Source organism: Rhinoderma darwinii, chromosome 5, assembly GCF_050947455.1.
Source record: "Rhinoderma darwinii isolate aRhiDar2 chromosome 5, aRhiDar2.hap1, whole genome shotgun sequence".
Classification (NCBI taxonomy): domain Eukaryota; kingdom Metazoa; phylum Chordata; class Amphibia; order Anura; family Rhinodermatidae; genus Rhinoderma; species Rhinoderma darwinii.
The window spans coordinates 83,211,295-83,225,932 of record NC_134691.1 but is presented as its reverse complement, the minus strand read 5'-3'; the positions used below and the strand labels follow the sequence as shown (position 1 = coordinate 83,225,932).

The following is a 14,638-nucleotide window of genomic DNA, read 5'->3' as shown; positions in this document are numbered from 1 at the left end:
AAAAACTATGTATGAACTGACCCATAGGCCTTATTCACACGAGCGTTGAATACGTCTGTGCGATGGCCGTAAAAACAACGGCCATCACACGGACGCATGTATTTCAATGGGGCCGTTCACATGGCCCAACGTTGTTTCAACAGACTGTGTGAAGCGTCCGTTGCAAAATAGAACTTGTCCTATTATCTTCTGTTTTCACGGATCCCTCCAAAAGCTCAATTCTTTGGGGATCCATGAAAATGGCACGTTTTTCACATCCGATTTTCCCCACGCTCGTGTGCATCTAGCCTTAGGCTGTGTTCACATGTCGTAGTCAATTTGTATTTTTTTCTGTGCTTCTCCCAAAATTGGTACGAAACTGTGCCGTTTGGCCATGATTTTTCCAAACGTGCACCAAAAACTGCAAATTGACCACGACATGAGAACACAGCCTTAGGCAGGATTCACACATAGTGTAAATAATGTAGTTTTCCACAACGTATTTCATTGTGGAAAATCCGCCGCAAAATACAGTAGCAGCAAAGTGTATGAGATTTTAACAAATCTCATCCAGATGCTGCGTAAAAAATCAACCAAATAAACGTTCATAAATTGACCTGCGGTGCATTTTTTTTAATCCACATTATGTCAATCTATGCTGCGTAATCACTGGTTTTCTGTTGTGGGTTTTTCCCATTGAATTCAATGGGGAGGTAAAACCTGCAACAAATAACAAATTTTTGTTGCAGAAACGCTGTGATTCCCCTGCAAAAATCACAGCTCAGAAAAAAAATAAAGATTATACTTACCCAGATCTCTCTGCTTCTGCATCCAGCCCAGCCTCCAGGGATGGTGTTTCATTCCATGTGACCCCACCATTTCGTACTGACCAACCTCAAGGACTCCCCCAGCCACAGCGAAACAGGCCTTGACCACCTTAAGCCTGTGAGTCCCTCCAAACCACCACCGCCCTTTCAATCCCCTCTGCTAAGGCCAGGCTCCACAAATCCATCCCAACCTCGGTAAGATGCACTCCATCACTCCTCCAAAAATTACCTTCTCCCGACTCCAAATCCCTGTGACACACACAAACGCCACCATTCCTGGCTATAAAACGGGACACCGCCCCGTTCACTTTAATATGGGCCTTGTTAATCCTATCCACGGACCTTGCCAACCGCCAATGCCTCCTAGGGACTATGTCAGACCAGACTACAACTAGTCGCGGATAAGAAGCCCATAAGCACAAAAGATAGTGCTTAATATCCCGTAACAGCTCCCGAAAGGGCGCGCACCCAAATCATTCTTGTCCACGTATAACATCAGGACCTCTGGAACCCGATCTAGTTGTGAGTATGTCTGAAACTCGGTCAATACCCGGCTCCATAACATACCTCTGAACCCCAGCCAATGTAGGACCGCGTCATTACGAGGAATTCGTAGCTGCTGCCCTCAGGACCCCCAATGCACATATGAGTGCCTTAACAACCATACCAGGCACGGGCGCCGATCTGAAATGAAAAGAAAACAAGCACGCACACACGTAAGCCGATCCACCACGACCACAACCGCACAACCCACCGCCAAACAATTAACAGTACAGTACTTATAACAAATGAGGGTGAACATAAGTGCGAAACCTGTTGGACTCCCAACGCCCAATGCGACGCACACCCTCATCATCCGGCCCCCATCCTCAGTCGCAAAATGAGTGAGAAGCGTAAGAGATGGAACTGACCCCGACCTCAGCTAAGCATTTTTTAAATACCGCGCAAAATTGGTACCTAGACAAGAATGATCCATTTTCATGACAGAGCAATGGCAAATCATGTCCCCCTACTCGTGGCATAAAAGCAATCATGCAATCAACAGGACACACCGCCGACCCCGGGAGAGCAAACAACACTATGCGCTTCCCACGGCCCAATTGGTCCGTCTTGGACCGCAGCAAAAACAATTAGAGTCTGTCCCCATACAGGCATGCATCCTCCTGCCTCAGTCCCCCTGCCCGCGATCAACTAGGAGAAATTAACTCACCTATTCTAAGTGCTCCAAAGAACGCGAGAGAAAAAGTTAAATGAAACAGCTGGACTTCAAAAGGCGAATTACAGACAGACTCAACAGATGTGCATAAGGAACAGAGGAGAGTAAATGACATTGCCGCCTCTGATCTGAATCCACCCTGCCTCGACGCAAACCTTTCAAAACTTGCCCTACCAAAAAATCCTTAGTCACATCTCGTAAACCCTGCAACTTATAACCAAAAGCCAAAGCAGATACGAAAGAGTTAACCTTAGCCATGGAAAACCCCGCCTCATAAGCGTCCCCCAACCAATACAATAATGACACGAACCTGTCTTGATCTGAGCTGACGTCACACAAACCTCTTACACACTCCTCCCACTGTCGCCAACTAGCAGAATAAATGCTCCACGTCGCGCTCGCCAACGACCTTCGAATCAAACATTCCGCGACACCAAAACCAGATCCCAGAGATGCTCCGGACAAGTCAAACCGATCAGATCCGCTCCCGGTGTCAATTGATGGAAACTATCTCACTGCGACCACCCAGCTTGACGGCCAACTCCCCGCACACCATTGGCCCCCACAGTAAGCTCCAAAACCACCCAACCCTGCTGCGTCAGTAAAAAGGTTTAGCTCGCACGTATCCTGCACCGGAGACATCCAGAGAGATCTACCATTGTATTGACCGAGGAAATCGTCCCATACCTTGAAGTCCACCCGATGTTCTACCCCTATCCTCACAAAATTATGCAGTTCTCGTACGCCCGCTGTCGCTGCTGCCAAACGTCTGCAAAAAATTCTTCCCCTGGGCATAATACGCCACGCAAAGTTTAGCTTCCCAAGCAGGGACTGAAGATCGCGCAAGGTAATTTTTTTAAAATGGCAGGCCCGCCTCACCTCCTGATGAAACTAATTTAACTTTTTAACTTATCCTCGGGAAGTCTACACTCCATAGCAACTCAATCTATCTCGATTCCTAAAAAACAGATAGTGGTGACAGGGCACTCAGTTTTTTCTGGCGCTAGCGGAATCTCAAATTTCCTCGCAACTTTTTGTAATGAGTACAACAAATTACCGCAAATAGGAGAACCGCTGGGACCGACACACAAAAAATCGTCGAGGGAATGGTTAAAGAATCAACCCCGGCTACGCCCTTTGTTACCCATCCCACAAAGCAACTAAACGCCTTGAAGTATGAAGAAAAGGAGCACCCCTTAGGAAGGTACCGATCGACGTAAAACCCCCATTCCAGAAACATCCCAACAACCGTTGACTCTCGGGATGAACTGGCAACAATCGGAAAGCCGCCTCGATATCAGTTTTTGCCAACAATGCAGGGGCCCCCACCTGCCGAACTAACACCACAGCTTTGTCAAAGGACGTGTAGACTACTGAGCATAAATCATGATCAATCCTGTCGTTAACTGACGACCCCCTGGGAAAAGACAGATGTTAAATCATTCGAAATTTATGGGGCTCGCGCTTTGGCACTATTCCCAACTAAATTCTCTACCGGCGGATCTACGAAAGGGCCCGCCATCCGACCTAACGAAATCTCCTTAAGAAACCTTACCGAAACGACCTCGGAGTGCTGATAAGCTGATTTAAGATTACGCCATGACACGGGAACCACATTAGGGGGGAGTGGGAATAACAAAACCAAAACAAACCACGTCATAAAGTAACTTGGCCGCAATCCTATCTGGGTATTCATTTAGATAAGGGGCCATCTTTTCCAACCTCACCGGCAACACCCCTTTGACCAGTCGAGGTGGATTGAGTACCCGACCGCTTTCCCTTCCGCATACATTTTGAAACCCTGTGGGAAGATCCGTTGCATTCTGAACACACGTGTTTAAATTTGCAGGTAGCCCCGAACTTACACTGGCCGTCATTGAATTGCCAGCAAAACCCAAGATTTGACCCAGAGCCATGCTCGGCCTGGCTAGACTGACACCCTTGCCCGACACTCCCGGGAAAGGACTGCTTAACTGGAGCCGTAAACCTTAACCACAAAACAATATATTTTTGATCCCACCTAATAGCTGGCCGAACCGCCTTGCGCTGGCGAAATTGCTCGTCGTAACGCAACCACGCCTGACCACCATATGCTCTATGAGCTTCACCGATGGCATCCAAATAGCAGAACAGCACCGAGCAGTTTTAGGCACCTTTTCCCCGATCACACTAACCAAAAGTTAAAAAGCTTGAACCAATTGACGAACGTCTGCGGGATAAGCCTATACCGCCAACGTTCCTCCTCTTTCTTACTCTTGTCCCGCTTGCACTTGTACAAATTAAAGTACGCAAGCGGCAGAAGAGAAAAAATTTCCACGTTTTAAAGGATCTGCCAGACACAGCTTCTGTGTCGACGCCCATGGGTAATCAGTCTGCACCTGCTCCTAAGTCTGGGAGAGTGACACGATCTTCTACCAGTCAGGCTGGGAGGCTGAGGAGTGGGAGAGCCTATCACAGCCTGGCCAGACGTAGCTAGCTCCCGCCCTCTGTCTATTTATACCTGCATTTCCTGCTCCTCCTTTGCCTGTGATTCTTTTCTGTTTCCTGGCTCTGCTGCTCCTGCTATGATTATTGACCTTGCTTAATTTTTGACCCTGGCTTTACTGACTACGCTCCTGCTCTGCGATTTGTACCTCGTGCACTCCTGGTTTGACTCGGCTCGTTCACTACTCTTGTTGCTCACTGTGTTGCCGTGGGCAACTGCCCCATTTCCCTTAGCTTCTGTGTACCCTTGTCTGTTTGTCTGTCGTGCACTTATTGAGCGTAGGGACCGTGGCCCAGTTGTACGCCATCGCCTAGGATGGGCCGTTGCAAGCAGGCAGGGACTGAGTGGCGGGTAGATTAGAGCTCACCTGTCTGTCTCCCTACCCCGTCATTACATAATCACAGGCCCATATACCTTTTCTACCCTGGTCCTTGACACAACTATGGACCCCCTTGTGACCCTGGCTCAGCAAATGCAGGGCCTCTCCCTACAGGTCCAAGCCCTGGCTCAGAAGGGCAAACAGCATGATGCTACCCTGGTAGTGCCCCCCACCTCACCTCTTGAACCCCACCTCAAGTTGCCTGACCGGTTCTCAGGGGACCGGAAGACTTTTTTCTCCTTTCGGGAGAGTTGTAGGCTCTATTTCCGTTTAAAGCCCCACTCCTCAGGTTCTGAGAGCCAGCGAGTGGGTATAATTATGTCCCGGCTCCAGGACGGGCCCCAAGAATGGGCCTTCTCCTTGGCTCCTGACGCCCCTGAACTTTCCTCTGTTGACCTTTTTTTTTCCGCTCTCGGGCTCATATATGACGAGACTGACAAGAGTGCCTTTGCCGAGAGTCAGCTGGTGACCTTACGTCAGGGTAAGAGACCCGTTGAGGAGTACCGTTCTGACTTTAGGAAGTGGTGTGTAGCTTCTCGGTGGAATGACCCTGCCTTGAGGTGCCAGTTTTGATTGGGTCTGTCGAACGCCCTGAAAGACCTGTTAGTTAGCTATCCCTCTTCTGACTCCCTAGATCAGGTTATGGCTTTAGCGGTACGTCTTGAAAGACGTCTCAGGGAACGACGACTGGAACATTTTTGTGCCTTCCCCTCTGACCCCCCCATGATGGCTCCCGAGGTTCCGTTGCTTCATTCTTCCACGGAAAACTCGGATGAACCTATGCAACTCGAGGCCTCCGTCTCTCCCCAACAACGTAGAGAGTTCCGCAGGAAGAATGGTCTCTGCTTCTACTGTGGGGATGACAAGCATCAAGTGAACAACTGTCCTAGGCGTAAGAATAAGCATCCGGAAGAACTTCCGCGCCTAAGTGACAATCGGGGAGGTCATTTGGGCGCACAGGTATTTCCCATATATATGAAACCTAATAAGATCTTGCTTCCCTTTCAGGTCTCTTTTGAGGGTAGGTCTGCCACCGGCAGTGCCTTCGTGGATTCAGGGTCTTCTGCTAATATTATGTTTGTGGAATTTGCTATGTATCTAGCTATGCCATTGATTGACTTGCCTAAACCTGTCCCGGAAGTGGGTATCGACTCCACTCCTCTTGCTAATGGTTATTTTACACAGCATACCCCTGTTTTTGAACTCCTTGTTGGCTCCATGCATTTGGAGCAGTGCTCTGTACTGGTGATGCAGGGATTATCGTCCGATTTGGTTTTAGGCCTTCCCTGGTTGCAGATGCATAATCCCACGTTTAACTGGAATACTGGGGATCTTACCAAATGGGGTAATGAATGCATGACGTCATGTTTTTCTGTTAATTTTATCTCTCTCCCTGAGGAGGTGAACACTCTACCTGAGTTTATTCAGGACTTCGCTGATGTTTTTTCTAAAAAGGCCTCCGAAGTGTTACCTCCTCATAGAGAATTTGATTGCGCAATCAATTTGGTACCAGTAGCTAAGCTCCCTAAGGGTAGGATATTTAATCTCTCTTGTCCCGAACGTGAAGCCATGAGAGAGTATATCCAGGTGTAATGATAGGGGTAGGGAAACGGACAAGTAAGCCCTAATCTACCCGCCACTCTGACCCTGCCTACTTGCAATGACCCACCCTAGGCGACGGGTTACAACTGGGCGGCGGTCCCTACGCTCAGTAAGTGCACGAGACAAACAGACAAGGGTACACAAGGCTAAGGGAAATGGGGCAGTTGCCCACGGCAACACCGTGAGCAACAAGAGAGGTGAACGAGCCGAGTCAAACCAGGAGTGTACGAGGTACCAAACGCAGAGCAGGAGAGTAGTCAGTAAGCCAGGGTCAGTATGGAGTAGGATCAAATAGTCAGAAGCTGTAGCAAGGCCCGGAAACCACACGAGAAGAATCACAAGCAAAGGAGGAACAGGAAAGGCAGGTATAAATAGACCGAGGGCGGGAGCTAGCTGAGTCTGGCCAGGCTGCGATAGGCTCTCCCACTCCTAAGCCTGCCAGCCTGAGTGGTGGAAGCTGGAGTCAGTCTCAGAGACATAGACTCAGGTGCCGACTGATTACCTATGGGAGTTAACCCCGAAGCTGTGCCTGGCAGATCCTTTACACCAGGAATGCCTGGCCAAGGGTTACATTCGCCCCTCTACTTCTCCGGTAGGTGCTGGCTTCTTCTTCGTAGGGAAGAAGGATGGTGGTCTTAGGCCGTGCATTGACTTCCGAAACTTGAATAAGGTCACTGTAAGGAACCAGTATCCCCTTCCTTTGAGTCCTGATCTCTTCAATCATGTTCAGGGGGCCCAATGGTTCTCTAAGTTTGATCTACGGGGGGCTTATAACCTTATCCGCATCAAAGAGGGGGATGAGTGGAAGACTGCGTTTAACACGCCCGAAGGTCATTTCGAATACCTCGTCATGCCCTTTGGGTTGTGTAATGCTCCCGCGGTCTTCCAGAATTTCATAAATGAGGTTTTAAGAGACTACCTGGGGGTATTTCTTGTAGTGTACCTTGATGACATACTTGTGTTTTCCAAGGACTGGTCCTCCCACATTGAGCATGTCAGGAAGGTGCTCCAGGCCCTTCGGGAAAATAAACTGTTTGCTAAAACCGAAAAATGTGTGTTTGGGGTGCAGGAGATACAATTTTTGGGTCAAATCCTCACTCCTCACGAATTCCGCATGGACCCTGCCAAGGTTCAGGCTGTGGCTCAATGGGTCCAACCTGCCTCCCTGAAGGCGTTGCAGTGCTTCCTGGGGTTTGCTAATTATTACAGGAGATTTATTGCTAACTTCTCGGTCATCGCTAAGCCTCTTACGGATCTTACTCGCAAAGGTGCTGACCTCCTCCACTGGCCTCCAGAGGCGGTCCAGGCTTTTGAGGTCCTTAAGAAGTGCTTTATCTCGGCCCCTGTGCTGATTCAGCCTAACCAAATGGAGCCATTCATCATGGAGGTTGACGCCTCCGAGGTGGGAGTGGGTGCTGTCTTGTCCCAGGGTACCATGTACCTCACCCATCTCCGTCCCTGGGCCTACTTCTCCAGGAAGTTCTCGCCCACTGAGAGTAACTATGATATTGGCAACCACGAACTATTAGCCATTAAATGGGCATTTGAAGAGTGGCGCCACTTCCTGGAGGGGGCTAGGCACCAGGTAACGGTCCTTACCGACCGCAAGAATCTGGTTTTCTTAGAATCTGCCCGGAGGCTAAACCCGAGACAAGCTCGATGGGCGTTATTTTTTACTAGATTCAACTTTTTGGTCACCTATAGGGCTGGGTCTAAAAATATTAAGGCTGATGCACTGTCGCGTAGCTTCATGGCCAGCCCTCCTTCGGAGGAAGATCCTGCATGTGTTTTGCCTCCAGGTATAATCATTTCCTCTGTTGATTCTGACTTAGTCTCCGAAATTGCGGCTGATCAAGGTTCAGCTCCCGGGAACCTTCCTGAGAACAAGCTGTTTGTTCCCCTGCAATTCCAGCTAAGGGTACTCAGGGAAAATCATGACTCTGCACTATCTGGCCATCCAGGCATCCTGGGTACCAAGCATCTCATTGCCAGAAACTATTGGTGGCCTGGGTTGCTTAAAGACGTTAAGGCCTACGTCACCACTTGTTAAATTTGTGCTAGGTCCAAGACTCCCAGGTCCCGACCAGCGGGCTTACTATGTTCTTTGCCCATTCCCCAGAGACCTTGGACCCATATCTCCATAGATTTTATCACCGATTTCCTCCATCTCAAGGCAAGTCGGTGGTGTGGGTTGTAGTAGACCGTTTCAGTAAGATGTGCCACTTTGTGCCCCTCAAGAAACTACCCAATGCTAAGATGTTAGCTACCTTGTTTGTCAAACACATCCTGCGTCTCCATGGGGTTCCTGTCAATATTGTTTCTGACAGAGGGGTACAATTTGTTTCATTGTTTTGGAGAGCCTTCTGTAAAAAGTTGGAGATTGATCTGTCCTTCTCCTCGGCCTTCCATCCTGAAACTAATGGCCAAACTGAGAGGACTAATCAGTCTCTAGAACAATATTTAAGGTGTTTTATCTCTGACTGTCAATATGATTGGGTCTCATTCATTCCCCTCGCCGAATTTTCCCTTAATAACCGGGTCAGTAACTCGTCAGGGGTCTCCCCCTTTTTCTGTCATTTTGGGTTTAATCCACGGTTCTCCTCCGTTTCACCTGGTAGTTCCAACAATCCCGAGGTAGATGTCGTTCGTCAGGAACTGTGCACAGTCTGGGCCCAGGTTCAGAAGAACCTAGAAGCGTCCCAGAGCATACAAAAAACTCAGGCAGATAGAAGACGTTCTGCTAACCCCTTGTTTGTGGTCGGGGATCTGGTGTAGCTATCTTCTAAAAATTTGCGCCTTAAAGTCCCGTCCAAAAAATTTGCTCCCCGATATATAGGGCCGTACAAGGTCATTGAAGTCCTTAACCCTGTCTCCTTCCGACTGGAGTTACCCCCGTCTTTTCGAGTACACGACGTGTTTCATGCCTCCCTCCTTAAACGCTGCTCCCCGTCCTTGGCTCCCTCGAGGAAACCTCCGGTCCCTGTTCTCACCCCTGAAGGGGTAGAATTCGAGGTGGCCAAGATAGTGGATAGCAGGATGGTCCAAGGCTCCCTCCAGTACCTGGTCCATTGGAGAAGATACGGGCCTAAGGAGAGGACTTGGGTACCCGCCCGGGATGTTCACGCTGGGGTATTGCTCAGGAGGTTCCATCTTCGCTTCCCCAATAAGCCAGGTCCACCTAGAAAGGGTACAGTGGCCCCTCTTAAAAGGGGGGGTACTGTAAAGGATCTGCCAGATACAGCTTCTGTGTAGACGCCCGTGGGTAATCAGTCTGCACCTGCTCCTAAGTCTGAGAGAGTGACACGATCTTCTACCAGTCAGGCTGGGAGGCTGAGGAGTGGGAGAGCCTATCACAGCCTGGCCAGACGGAGCTAGCTCTCACCCTCTGTCTATTTATACCTGTATTTCCTGCTCCTCCTTTGCCTGTGATTCTTTTCTGTTTCCTTGCTCTGCTGCTCCTGTTATGATTATTGACCTTGCTTCATTTTTGACCCTGGCTTTAGTGACTACGCTCCTGCTCTGCGATTTGTACCTCGTGCACTCCTGGTTTGACCCGGCTCGTTCACTACTCTTGTTGCTCTCTGTGTTGCCGTGGGCAACTGCCCCATTTCCCTTAGCTTCTGTGCACCCTTGTCTGTTTGTCTGTCGTGCACTTATTGAGCGTAGGGACCGTCGCCCAGTTGTACGCCGTCGCCTAGGACGGGCCGTTGCAAGTAGGCTGGGACTGAGTGGCGGGTAGATTAGGGCTCACCTGTCTGTCTCCCTACCCTGTCATTACACACGTATTCATCTTTCCAGATCTGCTCGCGTACCTCCCGTTTAAGGTGAGCCCCTAACAAACATACACTCAAAACAAACATACACCTCGCCACGAGCACGATCATCAAGGCGAATCCTATCCCCGTCCTCTTGCGCCTCAGTTTGGACCGACACCGCAACTGCCTCCCTGGACGCTTTTAAAGGCTCTCCGACAATGGGCCAAGACTGTATCGCCCCCCCAACATCACGAGAACCTTCCCAGATTACAACCGGGGATCCCACCGGAACTACTGGCACCGACGCCCTATCCAAGCGCCCGACTAACTCGCGCAAACAACCCACTAAATCAGCTAAACCGTCACGTCCTGCAGCACCACTAACGACTCCTGATGCATCCGCGCTCGCTGACCCCCATCCACAAGACTCAACATAAAAGTTGCAGGATAAGGAAAAGAAGGCGTTATACACTCACCAGGCTGCCCAGGCGCTCCCGCTAGCCGAAAAGTCCTGACCACGCTCAGGCACGTCCAACTCACCATCCTCCATCCCCTCCATCGCTGACAACTGGCGATCACATCGACAACTGCGACACAGGGACCCTGGAGTGCTGGCAGATGAGCAAGCGACCTGCCACCCGATAGAAGGGACCCAGACTTCTGACCAGATATTTTGCCTCACCGCTGCTGAAGATCTAGGAGTCCTCCTTGAAGACCGCGAGGAAGCCCGCCTACTGGCCGGAACATCACCATGCGAGGCGGCCGTTGACATCACACCTGGAATGGCATCAGAAGGAGGTGGCGTGACAGAGAGTCCAACCAGCGACTCCCTGTGAACCGACGAGCCCCGTCGCGGCTGAGGATTCCTGTCAGGATGTAGGCTCTGAGTGGGGACGTCCATCCCAGCTGCCTGGCCTGCAACGTCCCTAGAGGGGCTCCTCCTGCGACGCCTGATCCACGGGACGACCTCCGGTCTAAACCTCGCCGGAGGGCGAGGACGCCGGGGGCGGCAAGGTGAGCGTGCCTGAACAGCCGCCGCCCCTGGTGGTGCAACAAACTCCTCAGACAGTCCAGGACCGCTGCTAAACGATTCCCCTCCCGCCGCCATGCCACTGGAAGTGGAGAGGGGGTCGGGGAGGGGAGCATGTCCGGCCCTGCGGTTGACACAGAGCGCCGGGCATGGCATGGAGAGGGGCCAGACGTTGGTATCCTGGCCAGCGCCGCTGCTTGATCCTCCAGCCACCCCGGGCCATGGTGAGCAGCTGCAGCACGGAGTTGCTCCAGCAGCCTGTCAGCAGACGCCATCATACGAGGTAAGAGCGGGACAGTGGGAGCTTGCTAATCTACTGTTGCTCTTCCCACTGCTTCCGGCTCAATGCCGAAAACAGCGGTAAGAACATTATCCCAACCCTCTACTCCTCCCCTCCCCAACTCCTCCTTGCCCTCCCCTGCACTGGCCCCTACTTGACCCACAATTGTTAACCCCTTCCCTCCTATAGCGGTCATGGAGGCTTTCCCTTACGTCTATTGGGCTGCAGTCCAGCCTCTCCTTTATACAATGTTTAGTCTTTATTAGCATAAATCTGGTAACTCTCTTTTTCTGTTGCTTATTAAGCACCAACAGTTTCCACAGCGATGTACAGAAGTTGTCATCACCCACTGTCCCCATTTGGGCCCACAATCTAAATTCCCTATCTGTATGTTTTTGGAGTGTGGGACCCCGTCTAAAAACAACACGGGGTTCTTAATAGGTACAACACAGCACAAAATACCACATCATAGTCTAACATGAGATAAGGGTATGTTCACACATGGCAGATTTCCATTGTAGAAATTTCTGCTACTGAAATCCATCCCATATATCTAAGAAGGGGCATAGCTATGGGGGGCAGGGGGGGCGCAACTAAGAGGGAAGGTGGGGGGGTGCCAGGACCACTGAAACCAGCCGCGACCACCCCCTCCTGCACTATAGGCTATGAATGGCCGTGTACGTTCCATGCCCACCCATTCTGCACCTTTCAATGACTAAAATGGCGCCTTTGCTTATTCGCGCCACTTGCGTCTATGAAAGGAACTGATTGGCAGAGCAGAATGACTTGCCATGTCAATCAGCGGATTTCAACGACGCAAGCGGCACGATGACATCATCGTGCCGCTTGCATCGTTCAACCCCAGCAGACCTGCTCAGAAGACAGCTGGTCTGCATTGCACCGGGAACGGGATTAAAGTGAGTATGTAAAGTTTTTTTTTTTTTATCCTAATAAAAATGAGTGACATTATCTACAGGGTGGGGGCTATATACGGATGTAGCCATCTTTAACTTGATTCTGATGACTTGCTTTAGCGTGATACCACACAACAAAGACCATTGAAAAGTCATTGAAAAGGTCAAGATAAGAGATCTAGCCACTGTTGATTTAATGGGTTAAAAGTCAAGGTATAGACGGCTACATATGTACAGGGGCGGGATATATGTAGAGCACTATAGGGAAGCTATATGTGAGGCATTATATACAGGGGGGCTATATACAGGAGTGGGCTATATGTGGAGCACTATAGGGTGAGATTTATGCAGGGCACTTTCTACAGGGGTGGGCTATATTTTGGACCCTATATACAGGGGTGGGCTATATCTACAGGGTGGCTATGTAGAGGGGTGGGCTATATATGGAGCACTATAGGGGAAGCTATAGGAGGCATTATATAGCGGTGGGTTAATGTGGAGAATTATTTATAGGGGGCGATATATGTAGTGCACTATCTACAGGGCTGGGCTATATGTTGGACACTATATACAGTGGTGGCCATATATGGGACACTATCTACAGGGATCTGTATGTGGGACACTATCTACAGGGGCTCTATGGGGGGCACTATTTACAGGGGTGTGTGTGTGTGTGTGTGTGTGTGTGTGTGTGTGTGTGTGTGTGTGTGTGTGTGTGTGTGTGTGTGTGTGTGTGTGTGTGTGTGATACAGTGTATGGTGCTATTATAATTGGAAGTGAGGGTATGGTGCTATTATATTTAGGGGCACAGTGTCTGGCACTACAAGAATTTTATCTTTGTTTATAGGTGCAGAAATGTTTGAAAAGTGAGAAGCTGAAGACATCTGAGTTGCAAACTGCAAAAATGGGCTGTGGCCGGGAGTAGTCGTCATAGAGGTCTGGACCAGATGGAGAAGAAAAGAGAAAAAGAACAACTAGAATCTGACGTCACATGTAAGTCACTTAATGTAAATGTTTATTCTGCCTCTAATCAGCACTGAAGTCACTATGATCTGCAGCGAGATGATGTGTATAGAACTATACTGCTTGTAAAATGTACAAATGGCTTTATGCTAGAGCTACATAAAAATAAAATATGTAAAAAAAAATGCTACCTCATTGATTGGTAGAGAAAACAAACATGGCGAGGGGGAAGGAGATGTCGGGAAAGAGGTTGGGTGGGGGCGCCAAACTGAATCTTTGCCCCGGGTTTTGGAGAACCTAGCTACACCTCTGATCTAAGGTTTTGATGCAGTTTTTGGATCAGTATTTATTTTTGCCAAACGCATAGGTGGATCCAAAATGAAGATGAGGTCTAAAGAAAATACTGATTCATTTCCTGTTTTTTTTGTGTCTGCTTCTGTTTGGTTTAAAAAAAAAACTGAGCCAAAAACGGCATCAAAACTGTGTGTGTGATCCTGGCCTCAAAGAGGTTTTTTAAAAATCACATGCTGCAAAAACAACCCCTTCCAAACGTATGGGAAGGCTTTCTGACACCAAAATGTCTGCAATGAATCTGCCCCATGTGAACGTACAGTAAGACTGTGACAAACTCAGAGTGGACAATGTCAGACTTTGCTTTCATTGGCATTTAAAATGTAACCACCATGTGACAGTGAAACAAAACACCTTTTATACACTTTGTGCAAATGTAATTGGAAAACATAATAAAGTTGGACTAGGGCATGCAAAAAATAAAAACACCATGTGGGTGTATATATATATATATTTATACATATATATAGCATCAACTACAGGAACAATCAAAAACAATTGCTGAGAAAACTAGCCTACCGCTAGGTGGCGCTAATACTCTCGTCCAGCCAGGTTAAAATCCTAATAAAACGCTAAAAAGAAGAGGCATTTGTGTGATCCCTCCCCCTCCCCAGGAAGTGGAAGGGCTGAGCTGTTCCTGCAGGCTGGAGAAGGCAGTTTAATTCACATTTCCAGTGCTGTGTGTCTGCCCATCAGAGGAGTCCTCTCACCTTAGCGCTTGCCTCATCTACTGCACCGGTTACATTGTGCTGGGGCTGCAGCCTGACACACACTAAGGTGAGATCTTCATTTCTGCTGCTCATCCGATCGTCTTTATGTTAATGCAGAGTGTGAATGGTAGACAACTCAGCGCTTCA

The 14,638-nt window shown here is 49.3% G+C and overlaps 1 protein-coding gene across 3 annotated transcripts in view; it reads left to right on the top strand.

Moving 5' to 3' along the window:
- Positions 1-14,638, top strand: part of FAM110B (family with sequence similarity 110 member B) — a 323,890-nt gene that overhangs the window by 155,823 nt on the left and 153,429 nt on the right. Inside the window, exon 1 of one of the 3 annotated variants that reach the window (XM_075826216.1) lies at positions 14,399-14,558. The exons of the other annotated variants lie outside the window; for them this stretch is intronic. The gene's annotated coding sequence lies outside the window, so the exon portion shown is untranslated. Of the gene's footprint in view, positions 1-14,398; positions 14,559-14,638 lie in introns of those variants that run through there. 3 annotated transcript variants of the gene reach the window in all.